Genomic DNA, 10227 nt, shown 5'->3' with positions numbered 1-10227 from the left:
AGAATCCAGAGGTCTATGATTGACTGCCAATATAAAGGGTACTCAGGCACATTATTGCAGCAGCCATGAAAGACAAATCTTGGCAGGGATGGCTGGGGGAGGGGGGTTAAATGCCAGGGAATTTGCAGCTTTGTTTATATATTGTAAAAGCTTTCTACAGAGACACATTAAAATTGAACCACACAAAACCAAAATTCAATATTGCTTCGGTTTAGTTTATATCTTTCAAAATTGTCAGTGCTTGATGAGTGACTCTGAAATGTTATCTGTAGGATCACTGATCACTTAACAAGCTGGTTTTAGCCTTTGCTGATCATCTCATTAACAAGAGGATCAGTACTGATGTCATCTCCTAACAAAGACAAGGTCAAAGTAATGAATACAGGTAAGCCATTGTATATTTCTGGTTAACCATGTGCTTGGTAGTTCAGTCCTGCTACACAAACCACAGTGTAAGGGATGCTCCAGTCTAAGAGTTTTACATATTTATTATATAGAGGGTTAAATGAGGTAAGCAATGAGAAAGGTTCTCAGCGCTAAGGAAACAATCTTAGAAGTCTGTTGTCTTGGTAGATCTAGATAAGAAGTTTAGCGCAGGCTAATTCCTACAGCTATGTAAGGTCATTATGAAAGCTGAGTATAACTGGAAATAAAATATAGACGGCAAAAGGTCTGTGAAGAAGTTCAAATATTTTTCAAAGTACTATGAGGAGAGGCAGATATTTTGAAACTTTATGATATGATAGAAAAATTCAGAACTGTACAAATGATGCACTGGCCTGGGGAAGATGCTGGAACAAAGTCTTCTGCTATTTCTAGAAACATTGGGCACAGTCCTAACAGCGAAAAGAGGTGTAAACTTTAAAACAACCGGTGAACAGGGGCAACATTACATTCCTCTGTGACAAGTGGCAAAGTTCTTTGCAATGTTCATTAGCAAATCCACCCTGCATCCAGCATAGGCAGTTAGAACTACAGTAGTTTAACAAGGAGAAGTCTGAAAAGTATCTGGTTTATGAACAAAGGGGAATAGTGATTCAGCCCAACCTGTAAAGAAAACAGTTAATGAATAATAATAGTACCTGATGTGGGCTTCAGCCCAATCGCTGGGAGAGTTCCCACTCCTGTGGGTAGGCAGGAGACTTTTCTTTTGTCTCCTCTGAGACCTGCGGTTGAGTTGCTGAGTTGGTACCTCTGGTTGCTCATCATCGTTCTCAAAGCGGGGTATTGGAATCAAAGAGTTGGGCACCTCAGAGTCAGGAAGCCTGCAGTGTAGAGTCATCACCGATGGTCACCAGTAGGGGTGACAGTGACCAAGAAGGCAGCCTCTCTGGACGAGAACTTGCAGGAGTGGAAATGATCATCCAGATCTGTGCAACAATTAACCCCAGAAAATATTGGGGGTTTTGAAGCAAAATGAGTCCCTGGAAGAGGACACCTGGACAGGAAACACTGGCAGCGGTCTAGAAGATCGAAGACATTTCTGTGTTGGACGGTCTTCTCTTGAAATCTCGTAGACTTCAGGTGGCAGACTGTCCCTAACTAGGTATGGCTCATGCTCCCACTGCCCATCTTACTTATTAGGGGAAGTTCCTAAGTCATACCTGATCTCCAGGAAGTAGCGACTCCATACAGACATGATGTTCAAAGTCCTGCTTCTATTTGTTCTAGTCCTTCTCGATCTGACTGACTGGCCTCAAGCTTTACATGATCGACTGCCACAATTTCTAGAGAACCCTAGCTCACAATGGGGTAAAGAGTAGCCCACTGTTTATGTTACTCCACTCTAGCAATGGCACAGGAAAGGCACTCTCGGCACCTGGTTTCGATGTCGATTTTCATGTTGGCTCAGTAAAAATGTCTTTTTATGGCAGCCTTGGTCTTGTGAGCCCAAAAGTGAACAGACTGGTCATGATACATGTCTCACACTATCTTTGCGTCCCTTGTAGATAATAGAGTCTAGCGTCCTCCTCAACAACAGGTCCTGTTGCAGGACCAAAGTCTTCCTCTGGCCCCACAGGTAGATCAGCTCTCTACTAGCCCTGTGCCAGCAAATACTCTATGGGATTTGACCACTATAAAAGTACTCAATCAATTCTCCAATCATCTGACTTATTGCCTGAAAATTTTGTATCTTGACGTCTTCTCACTTCACTTCAGTTGAGGAAACAGTGCCCTGGGCAGGAATACAGTACAGTTACAGACGGACAGTTAGCCAAATGTGAGGCCCAATTCTGCTCAAGTGCTCCCAACCGAGCAGTATTCAATTGAGCAAGTGGGTTATTTTTCATGCAGGAGGAAGTTGGCAGGCAATTTTTGAATTTTTCGGTCACTGCCCAGACTAACGCCAGAAACTCCAATTTAAATAAGCTGTAGTTTTGTTCAGGCTCCCCAAGGAACAGCTGGTGTAAGCAATAACTCTCCATCCCATCTTGAAGAAAACAGCCCCAAGGCCCAGTTTGCTGGCATCAGTGTAAAGGACAATAGGTAGGTTGTAATCAGGATATCCCAACAACGGTGGCTCTGTCAGTTTTTGCTTTAACACCTGGAATAAAGCTTCCCATTCTTACTTCCAGTCTATGGGTGTTTGGAACTGCTGATAGTCCCTGGGGAAACTCTTTAGGAGTTCCTGCAGTCAGGCTGCAGCTGAACAAATTTTGGGATAAACCACTGGTAGTAGCTGGCAACTAGGATGGTAGTTGGGGGAGTCCAGATGCAGACAGTTGCAATCTAATCAGCATCTGGCTGTTTTCCATTGCCACTCACTACTGGGTTGAAGCAGGTGATGGATAGCTTAACTTTCAGCTCATGCTGGGTTGCAATTTGAAGTAGATGGATCTTCAGCCAGATGGTGAAGATGCTCCTCGTAGGTCTTTCAATAAACAATAATGTTGTCAAGATACACTTGAGAAAAAAGTATTTGGTCAGCCACTAATTGTACAAGTTCTCCCACTTAACAAGATGAGAGAGGTCCTGCAATTGACATCAGGTAGACCCCATGCAAGACAAAATAAGAAAATCACATTGACTGATTTTTAAAGAATGTATTTGCAGATTATGATGGAAAATAAGTATTTTGTCAATAACAAAAGTTCATCTCAATAATTTGTTATATATATAGGAAAAATGTTTTCTGTAAGTCTTCATAAGGTTGGCACACACTGTTGCTGGTATGTTGGCCCATTCCTTCATGCAGATCTCCTCTAGAGCAGTGACGTTTTGGCTGTCACTGGACAATATAGACTTTCAACTCCCTCCAAAGGTTTTCTATGGGATTGAGAACTGGAGACAGGGCTAGGCCACTTCAGGATCTTGAAATGCTACTTACAAAGCCACATCTTCATTGCACTTGCAGTATGCTTGAGATCATTGTCATGCTGAAAGAACCAAACACATTTCACCTTGCTGGTGGAAGGAGGTTTGCACTCAAATTCTCACGATACATGGCCTTATTTATCCTTTCATATACACAAATCAGTTGTCCAGGTTCCTTTGCAGAGAAACGGCCCCAAAGCATTGTGTTGCCATCCCCATGCTTCACAGTAGGGATGGTATTCTTTAAATGCAACTCAGCATTCACTCATCACACGATGAGTTAATTTCTACTTTGCATCCAGGCAAGGACTAAATGGTCCATAGAGTGGGTGATGTATCCCCCGGAAGACTACCCGTCTAGATTCTATGCTTTCATCACTCTTTGTTTCATTGCAGCCAATTGGTAAGATCAAAAAAAACTTTTTTTTCTGCTTATTAATGTTCACACTGCACCCTTGAGAGAAAAAAAAGAAAAACTGAAATACTACATGGCCATAGATCTTCAGACCCTTTGCTCCGTATTGAGTAGAGGTAACTTTTGATATAGTACAGCCATGAGTCTTCTTTGGTATGATGCAACAAATTTTGTTCATCCTCTGCCATTCTTCCTTGCAGATCCTTTCCAGTTCCCTCAGGTTGAATGGTGAACATTGGTAGCCATTTTCAAGTCTCTCCAGAGAAGCTCAGTTGGATTTAAGATAAGATAAGATAATCCTTTATTAGTCCAACCGTGGGGAAATTTAGCTCAGGACTCTGGCTGGGCCAATCAATTATTGTCACAGAGTTGTTCTGAAGCCACTGCTTTGTTATTTTAGTTGTGTGCTTAGGGTCATTTTCTAGTTGGAAGGTGGAACTTTGGCACAGTCTGAGGTCCAGAGCACACTGGATCTTTCTTTCAATTGCAACCAGTTGCCCTGTCCCTGCAGCTGACAATCACCCCCATAGCATGATGCTGCCACCACTAATTATGGGATTGTTTTTGGCAGGTGCTGAACAGTGCCTGGTTTTCTCCATACACACCGCTTTGGATTAACATCAAAAAGTTCAATCTTCATCTCATCAGACCAGAGAATCTTAGTGGATGACCAAATACTTCGTTTGTCCAAGTCACCCTGCAGCCTATGAACATCCTCCATAGACTGTATTACACTACACAGCTTGGTGTCATCTGCAAAAATAGACACAGTGCTATTAATTCCTACCTCTACATCATTAATAAATATATTAAATAGTAGTGGGCCAAGCACAGAACCCTGGGATACACCACTCATAACTGGCAACCATTCTGAGTAGGAATCATTGACCACAACTCTCTGGATACAATCCTTCAGCCAATTCTCAATCCAATTGCAAATGATTTCTGCCAAACCCATAGACCTTATTTTACCCATCAGGCGTCTATAAGGGACAGTGTCAAATGCCTTTGCAAAGTCCAAGAACACAATATCCACAGCAGCTCCTTCATCCAGGCATCTGCTCACCTCTTCATAGAAGCAGATCAGGTTAGTCTGACAACTTCTATTCTTAGTAAACCCATGCTCGCTGTCACTTATTATACTATTTGATCTCACATACTCCAGTATATAGTCTTTTACTAACCCTTCCAACATTTTCCCCGCAATGGAAGTTAAGCTTACAGGCCTGTAATTGCCTGGCGAAGTTCTAGAGCCCTTTTTATATATTGGCACCACATTTGCCTTGCGCCAGTCACTTGGCACCACACCAGACATTATGGAATCCCTGAAGATTTTAGAAAGCGGTACTTTCATTTTTTAGTTTGGCTGATTTGATTCTCTTTTTGCAAATTTTGGTAAGTTATTTATAAGTATTGAAAGCCTCAGGAGACCCGTCAGATTTATATTTTATGAATACCCTCTTTTTATCATTAATTACTCTTTTAACTGTAGCTGTAAGCCACGTGGGGTGTAATCTAGCCCCTCTATACTTGTTACCTATTGGAATAAATTTAGAAGAATAATGACCCAAGATAGATTTGAATTTCTCCCATTTTACATTAGTATCATCACATGACAGTCTTTGATCCCAGTCTATATCCTGTAGCATACTCCTCTCAAGATTGTCGATTACTCGCAGACGTGCAATATCTTCCTACAGATCTCTAATACGAGCTTCCTGTAGAAAAATATGGGCACATCTGTCGCAGCCGTATTCACCCTGGAACTCCTGCTCCAGCAGTGTATACATACGGCAGAGTGTGCACTGGAGCATACCACCAATCTTGCTAGCCATATCCTAGTTACAAAACTGTGAGGAGTGTATAAATGAAGAGATATACAATGAGGATTACTTACAGTTCTGTGGAATCCTCTTTTTCAAAATCTGCTTGTTTTAACTCCACTTATGCCACTTAGAAACACAAGCCAAAATGAGCAAGCTCAAAATTGAGTCGCTTCTCTTTAATTTATCAGGTGAGAACACTAATCGCTCCTGCCAATTAGCAGACCAGGCAAAGAAAGGGGAAAAAAAGCTATTTAAATCACCCAAACCACAGCTTCACCAAGAAAGTAAAAAAAAAAAGATATTTAAATTGGGAAACTAAGAAAAGTGCCTTGCTATTACTTTTATACTCAATCCACAATCACCCAAACCACAGATTCAGTCTTAGCACACACAAAATCCACTTGTTTTAACTCCACTTATGAACACAAGCCAAAATGTTTTTTTTTTAATTGATTTATTGAAAAATCTTTCATACATCAATAGGTTATTGTCACACAGATAAATAAGAGGCCAACACGGCCAATTAGGAGCAGATAACATTGCAATATTTCTTTAGATATTATTGTAATACTGTTATTACACGTAAGTCAAAGGAGAACAAGTGGCTTCACATTTACTCATAGTAATAATGAATACCAGAAGCCAAATACCTACTAAACAAACAAAGACACATAGCACAATCATATTGCATGGGGTCTACTCGGGGAGTCTAAACATCCCTCTGATGTAATGTTACATCCCAGTAAGCATCCTATGGAGAAAAAACATTAGTGAAGAGATCTACTTGGTTATTCATTAACACTGTCAGTGATTCCATACTGCTCACTTCAAGGACTTGCCAACAGGGGTGCTTGGGTAGGGGGCTCCGACCTCTTTCAATATTGTCCTATCAAGCACCTAGCAGCAGTAAGGACATGCAGGCTTAATTTTGTGGTCCCCTTAGGAACGGGTTGTGGGGACACATTAAGCAGGTAGAAAAAGAGGTCTAGCGGAACAGACAGTGAAAGTCCCCAGGCAAGTCCCTCTCTACCTCACAAAATGGCTGGATAAGTGTTCATGGCCAAAAAATATGCTGAAGTGTGCCTCCTGAAACTCCACTCCTGCCTCCCTATAAGTCAGTGGTGGCGAACCTATGGCACTGCTGCCAGAGGCGGCACTCGGAGCCCTCTCTGTGGGCACCCAGGGCATCACCACAGCATGAAAATCACCAGAATCTTCCTACAATGATAGATGAATTTTCCCTCCTCCTTTCAACTTTGTTGGTGCCGTTATTAGGCTGAACAATTTAAAATTGTCAAAGAACAAGGAGTTATGAATTACTGCTTGAATTTTTGTGCTGGCACTTTGCAATAAATAAGTGGCTTTTGGTTGAAGTTTGGGCACTCAGGCTCTAAAAGGTTAGCCATCACTGCTATAAGTGGTGCAAATCAATGTTTTGAACGCCAAATACGACTTCAGTTTTCTTGCATTATGCGGTGACCTACAATGCGTTCCCATTTAGCCATATTAGTATGGGTGTAAAACGATTAATTATATTTCAGATATAAGCCTGGACATGTGTGTACTAACTAGTCTTTCAGAGGTATTCAAAGAGCTTGGTCTTGGAAACTGTATCTGAATTCTCCAAAGTTTGTAGAAGTCTAATCTGCAGACTGGGAGGATTATGGGATACCAAATTTTTCTTGCAGAACTTGGAAGGGTAATGTAGATTAAGAGAGACAATATCCACTATGTCAGGCTCATCATCCTGTTTGTGTATGAGGCATATATGGTGTAAATAGGAATGACTGCATGGGGGAGTGCTGAGAGACCAGTGGGAATTCGGAACAACATTTGCGCCAGAGGTTTAGTGTAAAAGCAACGGGACTAGAGATAAGCGAACATACTCGTCCGAACTTGATGCTCGTTCGAGCATTAGCGTACTCGAAACTGCTCGTTGCTCGGGCGAATACTTCGCCCGCTCGAGAAAATGGCAGCTCCCGCCGTTTTGCTTTTTGGCGGCCAGAAACAGAGCCAATCACAAGCCAGGAGACTCTGCACTCCACCCAGCATGACGTGGTACCCTTACACGTCGATAGCAGTGGTTGGCTGGCCAGATCAGGTGACCCTGGGATAGACTAGCCGCTGCCCGCGCTGCTCGGATCATTCTGTGTCTGGATGCCGCTAGGGAGAGAGCTGCTGCTGGTCAGGGAAAGCGTTAGGGTGTTCTATTAGCTTACTGTTAGGCAGGAGTGATTCTACAAGAACCCAACAGCCCTTCTTAGGGCTACAATAACGTTATACTTTTTTTTTTATTTATTTGCAGCTAGTACCATATTGTGAGGAATTTGCAGGGGGACTTGCTACCGTTGTGTTTAGCTCTTAGTGACACACATATCCACCTCAAACACCAAAGTGGGAAAATTTATTAGGGGTTGGATTTCAATTAGGCACAGTCTGCCATTTACTTTTTATTTTACGTTTATTTTTTCATAACTCAGCGTCATCTCATCTGGCATAGCAGTGTGCTTTCATACTTGGCTAGAAAATAGCCATAGGAGAATCCAAACGGCTTACTTACGCCTACAATAGCGTTATATATTTTATTTCTGGTTGATCTGCTGGTGGCTGTCCTTGCTGCAGTGCATCTACTAGCAAATTGTGAGGAATTTGTAGTGAGACTTGCGACCTTTGTGTTTAGCGCTTAGTGACGCACATATCCATCGCAAAGACCGAAGTGGGAAAATTTATTAGGGGTTGGATTTCAATTAGGCACAGTCTGCCAGTTTCTTTTTATTTTACGTTTATTTTTTCATAACTCAGCGACATCTCATCAGTGTGCTTTCATACTTGGCTAGAAAATAGCCAAAGGAGAATCCAAACGGCTTACTTACGCCTACAATAGCGTTATATATATTTTATTTCTGGTTGATCTGCTGGTGGCTGTCCTTGCTGCAGTGCATCTACTAGCAAATTGTGAGGAATTTGTAGTGAGACTTGCGACCGCTGTGTTTAGCGCTTAGTGACGCACATATCCATCGCAAAGACCGAAGTGGGAAAATTTATTAGGGGTTGGATTTCAATTAGGCACAGTTTGCCAGTTTCTTTTTATTTTACGTTTATTTTTTCATAACTCAGCGTCATCTCATCAGTGTGCTTTCATACTTGGCTAGAAAATAGCCAAAGGAGAATCCAAACGGCTTACTTACGCCTACAATAGCGTTATATATATTTTATTTCTGGTTGATCTGCTGGTGGCTGTCCTTGCTTCAGTGCATCTACTAGCAAATTGTGAGGAATTTGTAGTGAGACTTGCGACCGCTGTGTTTAGCGCTTAGTGACGCACATATCCCTCGCAAAGACCGAAGTGGGAAAATTTATTAGGGGTTGGATTTCAATTAGGCACAGTCTGGCAGTTTCTTTTTATTTTACGTTTATTTTTTCATAACTCAGCGTCATCTCATCAGTGTGCTTTCATACTTGGCTAGAAAATAGCCATAGGAGAATCCAAACGGCTTACTTACGCCTACAATAGCGTTATATATATTTTATTTCTGGTTGATCATCTGGTGGCTGTCCTTGCTGCAGTGCATCTAGTAGCAAATTGTGAGGAATTTGTAGTGAGACTTGCGACCGCTGTGTTTAGCGCTTAGTGACGCACATATCCATCGCAAAGACTGAAGTGGGAAAATTTATTAGGGGTTGGATTTCAATTAGGCACAGTCTGTCAGTTTCTTTTTATTTTACGTTTATTTTTTCATAACTCAGCGTCATCTCATCAGTGTGCTTTCATACTTGGCTAGAAAATAGCCAAAGGAGAATCCAAACGGCTTACTTACGCCTACAATAGCGTTATATATATTTTATTTCTGGTTGATCTGCTGGTGGCTGTCCTTGCTGCAGTGCATCTACTAGCAAATTGTGAGGAATTTGTAGTGAGACTTGCGACCGCTGTGTTTAGCGCTTAGTGACACACATATCCATCGCAAAGACCGAAGTGGGAAAATTTATTAGGGGTTGGATTTCAATTAGGCACAGTCTGCCAGTTTCTTTTTATTTTACGTTTATTTTTTCATAACTCAGCGTCATCTCATCAGTGTGCTTTCATACTTGGCTAGAAAATAGCCAAAGGAGAATCCAAACGGCTTACTTACGCCTACAATAGCGTTATATATATTTTATTTCTGGTTGATCTGCTGGTGGCTGTCCTTGCTGCAGTGCATCTACTAGCAAATTGTGAGGAATTTCTAGTGAGACTTGCGACCGCTGTGTTTAGCGCTTAGTGACGCACATATCCATCGCAAAGACCGAAGTGGGAAAATTTATTAGGGGTTGGATTTCAATTAGGCACAGTCTGCCAGTTTCTTTTTATTTTACGTTTATTTTTTCATAACTCAGCGTCATCTCATCAGTGTGCTTTCATACTTGGCTAGAAAATAGCCAAAGGAGAATCCAAACGGCTTACTTACGCCTACAATAGCGTTATATATATTTTATTTCTGGTTGATCTGCTGGTGGCTGTCCTTGCTGCAGTGCATCTACTAGCAAATTGTGAGGAATTTGTAGTGAGACTTGCGACCGCTGTGTTTAGCGCTTAGTGACGCACATATCCATCGCAAAGACCGAAGTGGGAAAATTTATTAGGGGTTGGATTTCAATTAGGCACAGTCTGCCAGTTTCTTTTTATTTTAC

This window comes from Engystomops pustulosus, chromosome 6, assembly GCF_040894005.1.
Source record: "Engystomops pustulosus chromosome 6, aEngPut4.maternal, whole genome shotgun sequence".
Lineage (NCBI taxonomy): Eukaryota > Metazoa > Chordata > Amphibia > Anura > Leptodactylidae > Engystomops > Engystomops pustulosus.
This window is presented reverse-complemented; position numbering follows the sequence as displayed.